The sequence below is a fragment of the Macadamia integrifolia genome, chromosome 8 (assembly GCF_013358625.1).
Source record: "Macadamia integrifolia cultivar HAES 741 chromosome 8, SCU_Mint_v3, whole genome shotgun sequence".
Lineage (NCBI taxonomy): Eukaryota > Viridiplantae > Streptophyta > Magnoliopsida > Proteales > Proteaceae > Macadamia > Macadamia integrifolia.
The window spans coordinates 32,662,499-32,668,175 of record NC_056564.1 but is presented as its reverse complement, the minus strand read 5'-3'; the positions used below and the strand labels follow the sequence as shown (position 1 = coordinate 32,668,175).

The 5,677-nt window shown below is 36.5% G+C and overlaps 1 long non-coding RNA gene and 1 other non-coding gene across 2 annotated transcripts; one reads left to right on the top strand and one right to left on the bottom strand.

Moving 5' to 3' along the window:
* Window positions 1-1,335: 1,335 nt before the first annotated feature.
* Window positions 1,336-1,420, bottom strand: TRNAM-CAU. Its single transcript is given in 2 exon segments — window positions 1,336-1,371; window positions 1,383-1,420. It is a non-coding gene; the product is annotated as a tRNA-Met (tRNA).
* Window positions 1,421-1,563: 143 nt separating this feature from the next.
* LOC122085679 lies at window positions 1,564-2,515 on the top strand. The gene is made up of 2 exons (XR_006142196.1): window positions 1,564-1,996; window positions 2,120-2,515. It is a non-coding gene; the product is annotated as an uncharacterized LOC122085679 (long non-coding RNA).
* Window positions 2,516-5,677: the final 3,162 nt, after the last annotated feature.

Below are 5,677 nucleotides of genomic sequence, written 5' to 3'. Positions count from 1 at the left end.
AAAAAAAAAAAAAAAAAAAAACAGAAACTTGTACCAAAAAAATTGAAGAAATGAGCGAAATGATTATGCCCTATGGATTAATTTTTTTTTATTATTTTTTTTAACATTATATTAAGGGTTGTGAGTATAAAACCTTTGATACGGTATAACGCTCTTGGGATTTTATATGGGATATTTTTCATGTAACAATTCATGGTTACAGTTGTCATCATCTAATGTGGATCATATAAGATGGGAGAGTGATAGGTATGCCACCGATATCAAGTATGCTAGCGGATAGCACCAACAAGAACATATGATGGAGTATCATTCAAGAAGGATATGAGAGTTATTTAAAAAAAAAGGGAAGAGAGAGATAGACATAATAGGTGTTAGTATACTTGATATCGGTGGCATACCCAACATTTTCCCATATAAAATATAGTAACAACATTAATATCTGATATATAATTTTTATATTATCAATTTTTTTCCTCCAAAATGAATAGCACTTTAAAGAATTAAGTGTTGTTGGTGTTTTCACTATCGTCAAACAATTATTTAATTGTCCCCTAGTTTATAAAAAGTGGCAAATTCAATATGGTTACAGCCTTAGTTTAACAAACTATTGCTCTTATCAGAGAGAGAGAGAGAGAGAGAGAGAGAGAGAGAGAGAGAGAGAGAGAGAGGATTAGGGTGTTGTAAACTTACCATTGCTACAAGGTCCAAGGTTTGGAGGCAATGTTGTTAGGCAAATAAAATTATGCATTATGAACACTTACTTTTATATAGAAATTCTGCATTATGAACACTTACTTTTATATAGAGCATCGTCTCCCAATGGTTGATCTGATTATAAAGCATTGTTTCCTTAACTCTGAGTGTAAAGTGACTTGAGCAATACGGTTTCCTAACATTCCATATCTTTGTAGCTTCCAAACCTAGCTTTTGAAGTGACTAGTAGTAATGTAAACTCAATCTTCTTCTTCCTTTAGCCGTTGCTCCCAATAGTAGAATAACATTGTGTTATCAGAATTTCAATAAAAAATTTCAGCATTATGAACACTTACTTTTGAGTAGAGCACTATCTCTCAATAGTTGAGTTGATTGTAAAGTACTATTACCTTAACTTTGAGTGCAAATTAGCTTCGCAATCTGATTTCATTATGTGCCACATCTTTCTAGCTTCAAGACCTAGCTTTTGAAGTGAGTTTTTTTTTAATACAAATGTGAAAAATATGATTTCAAAATATTCTTAAGAAAAATTTAGGTATATCTTTAAAATTTAAAAGTCCTCTAATATGCTCAATTTTTAATTGAAATAATGGATAGGTGCTTTTACCAAAAATTATTTATTGGGGTGAGAGAGGCTCGAACTCTCGACCTCAGGATCACTCAGAAGCTATGAGACCTACGCGCTAGCCAACTGCGCCTCCACCCCGCATGAGAAGAGCGTGGATTTTTACTTCCAGAATAATTCCACACTCGTGAGGCGCCATTGTCAAAGAGAGTCAAAGGGCCCCACTGACACGTTTGATTCCTTATCCACCTCAACCAACGACCCCTAGATGAAAAAATAGAACCAGTGGCGAAAACCTCGGCCTCGCCTAAGCCCCCCCTCGAACTCTGGATTCTAGAGGATATCGAGGACACAATGCGGAAAAGATACGGTTGTGGAGGTTTCCGAAGTCCAACCTTAAAGAATCTGGTCGAGCTTCATGGTATCCGGTGCTCTGAGACTCACATTGATTCACTTGTTAAAAGGTGGTGTGGAGAGACGAGAGATTTGTTGAGTTTGCAGAGAGGGATACCATGACTCTCGGCTTGATTAATGCTAATCCAATTGTTCACGCCGCCAAGAAGAGAAGATCGCTCGGACAAAGATCTTCACGGCGATGATGCTGTTGATCCACTCGAAATCTATGATGTCCCTCCACCAATCAGCATCTCAAACCCTAGCCATTCTTCAAAAGAATTTAAGTATCACTTTCCCGATCTGATTTCTATGTTCGTAAAAGTATTTTCTCTACCCACTCTTTGCAATTTTTTTTTAACGATCAGTGATGTACATAAGGGAAATGAACTTTCGTTTCGCACTTCTTATGCTTCTTCTTTTTGCTGCTGCTATTTTGTTTTGTAGAGAAAATGGGAGATTTTGGAATCGATTTTGAGTGTAATCTTTGACTCAAGGTGTCACAGATTTCGTGAGGGATATAAGAGACCCAGCGCATCCTTACTCGCTTGGACAGCTTAACGTTCTCTCCGAGGAATCAATTCCTGTCGATGAGAAAAGCTCTGACGCATTCTGTAAGCTTTTCTTATATGGGTTTTCTCTTTAGTTTCTTTTCCACCAAAGAATTGCGTGGAATTGTATGGTAATGATCTCAGGCAAACATTTGGGGGAAAAAATTTAAGCAAATCCTGCCTGACTAGTGCAGTTTTGCTTCTAAATAATAATGAAATTATGACTTCCACTCAGAGTTGAAATTTACTCATCTATTTCTGTACTTTGCTTATAAGAGATTTTGTTATTCAATGCCTTGTCTCAAATAAGCTAAATAAAAATAAAAGGGGGGTGAGGGGTGGGATGGAGCTTGTTAATACATCTTTATCAAAACACAGGGCAAAATGTACATTACTGCAATTTAGTTCTTTATTTCATGATAAAAAGTGGACCAAGACTTATGCAAGGTTAAGTTTGTGCTATCGACTGCTGGCTTCTGTTTTCAGAAATTTTGGTTTTGTTATGCTTTTCTTTGGTTCTTGAAAGTTCATGATGTTAAATAATTGAGCTGTTTAAGCATGAGGAAATTTAATTTGTGTGTCAGGAAGCATTGTACGCTTACTCCAATGTTGTTCCTTATTTAGAGTACGCTTACTGAGTTACAATTAACTTAGGATTACATTATGCATATCTGCTTCTGAGTTATCTTTTCATTATTTTTTGGGTAATTTACAGTGCCACCCCCTAGAGAATGCCAGTATTATAGGAACACCCCCGCTCTTTCACCAAATTAGACTCAAACCCCCTACCGTCTGTCTCTGTTAAGTGATGCTATGAAATGACACTTTAGCCCTTATGAGTAAAACACCCTTATCCTATTATCCTAAAAATACCCCTCTCTTCACTTGTGTACCATTTCATTCTCTCCGTATCACTTTCTCTCCCTACTTGTGACTTGTGATTCCGACGAGTTCCAGTCGAGTTCGCTGCGACTTCTTCGGATTCTTCTTCATGCCACCCTTTCTAGGTTCTACTGTTGCTGATGGATTGCTTTCGCAGTCATTAGGGTTAGAAACTTCCGTAGCCATGGATCAGTAGAGTGGATCCATCAACCCGTAATGAATGCTGTGATTTTTTTTTTCATCATTTATTTACTGGTTGTTTATGCCTATATGGAATTTCCGTTTAATTTCTGATAATGCAAAAAACCTACACTTGGGGTTTTTGAATGATACAAGACTTTTGATTAAATTTAGATCGAAATTTCTGTTTAATTTATGAAGCTCCTCTTTCATCCGTTCCCATCAACACATTGGTTTTCTGTTTTACTTTTCTTTTCTTTTCTTTCTTTCTTTCTTTCTTTCTTTTCCTGAAATCTTGAAGGAAAAGAAGCAATCTCATTACTACCGACCCATGTATTTCTGCAAGTCTAAATCCTTCACAACTTCCGTCTCTTTCGTGGCCATTGTTATCTCAGTAGGTAGTAGTAGTACTGAAGAGAAAGTGAGGAGATGGGTTTCCTGAAGAAGCTAATCGAGTATCAAGAGACACAAGAATGAATGTGCTCATACAGGAGTTGGTTAAGGTCAGGCAGCACCGGCAAACTGAGGAACATTCTTCTGCGGTGGTCTCCGTCGCCGGAAGGGTTGTGGTGAAATTGATTTGGGGACTACAAGTAATAAGGGTAATTTTAGTCCACCATTATTTTGAAGCACAAAACGGTATTTAGAAAAAAAAATGATCTGCTGATATCAACGTTCTTGGTATATTTTGTACTAGTGACAGGTGGTAGGGGGTCTGAGTCTAATTTGGTGAAAGAGAGGGGGTGTTCCTATAATACTGACATTCTCTAAGGGGTGGTGCTGTAAATTATCCTTTTTTTTTGTGGGCTGCAAAAATATTTTCTTTAATTTTAGTGCCTAATGCTCTGACTCTTGGATATCAAAAGAGAACTTGCTAGATCTTGAAATTTAGTGATGTTAAAATGGTTATTTCTTTGGTTATGAAAATTTTTAAAATATTGGAGCTTGGGTTCCATCATTCCATATTTGAAACTGTGCTCTTCATGCCACTATAACTGCCATGTGGCAGTTCTATGCACCCCAGAATTTAGTCCAAGTCGGCTTCTATCCATGGACCAAATACCAGGAAAATTTGATGTGTCCATGTGTCATTATAATGCATTTCAAAATTGCATGAAAAGCAAGGGAACTCAGTTTAACAATAGCTGTTGAAAAACCAAGAAGAAGCCCCATGCATAGTGGGCTTTTTTTTCTACCAAGAAAAAAAAAAGTGTGCCCATCTATTCAACAATCAGTTTGCCAAATCACCAGTTTATGTGTCAGAAAAGTTGTTTTGATGGGAAGAAGTCTGAGTCTGGCATGACAAAGACATTTTCCCTATTTATTGTCATTAGAAAGCAATGTTATTTTTGCTTGTATATAATACCTTTACGGGATAATTGACAGAGTCCTTCAGTCAGGGTAAAATTATATGCATCTCCTTCTTTCTTCTCATTTCAGAAATTTTGGTTCACAATGTTGTGGTTTTACAGATAATAGGAAAAAAGTTGTTAATTCTTGAAAATTGAACTGGGTAATTCTATGCTAATGTGGAAATTTTGTATTCACCGTAAAGCACTGTACTCTTTGATCACTGATGAATGAAGCTGCATCCCGCCCTTTTTGTTTTTCTGTAATTGAATGCCATGATGGTACACAAAGTGGTTGCTAAGGTGGAAGACACTTGAGAACAAAGGCATACTTCTGAAGTGAAGTTTCTTTATTATTTTGGCAACCAATTACTCTTTTCCACTCCCTACCTGGGAGATCAATTTCCTGAAAATTCAACTGCATCGCATTATCAACCATTTGATAGATCATATCATCTTCTTTCATGCTGGTTGATGAACATTTAGAGCTTAAGAGTCTTATGCTTGACTATGGGCCATGTGACCTCTTCATGCTGGTTGTTGGACATTTAGAGCTTAAGAATGATCTTATGCGCTGTAATTTCATTGAAGGGGCATCTAGGCGACAAGGCACTTGCCTAGACGTTGCCCAGGCACCTTAAGCGTGAAGTATATGACTACATGTAATATAACAATGATAATTTTATATAATTTATGCTTATATGCAACATAGAAGCCATATCAATGCAATATGAAATAATTATACTATTAATGACCTAATATGAAAAAATCAACATATAATAAACAAAGTATAAGATATAATGTAAACATATTCATAAAAAAACAAAGCAATAAACATACATCAATATAAACTCCTGAAATGTCGACTACGTGTGTTGTCGCCTTGGACCCAAGCAAGAGCCTGGACACTTAGTTGACGCCTTGACAACTATGATCCTAACAGTTACCTCTGGATCCTGTCCAACTTTTTTTTCTCTTATTTGTTGCTTTATACCATGTCTTTTTCTTCTTCTTCTCTCTCTCTCTCTCTCTCTTTTTTTTTG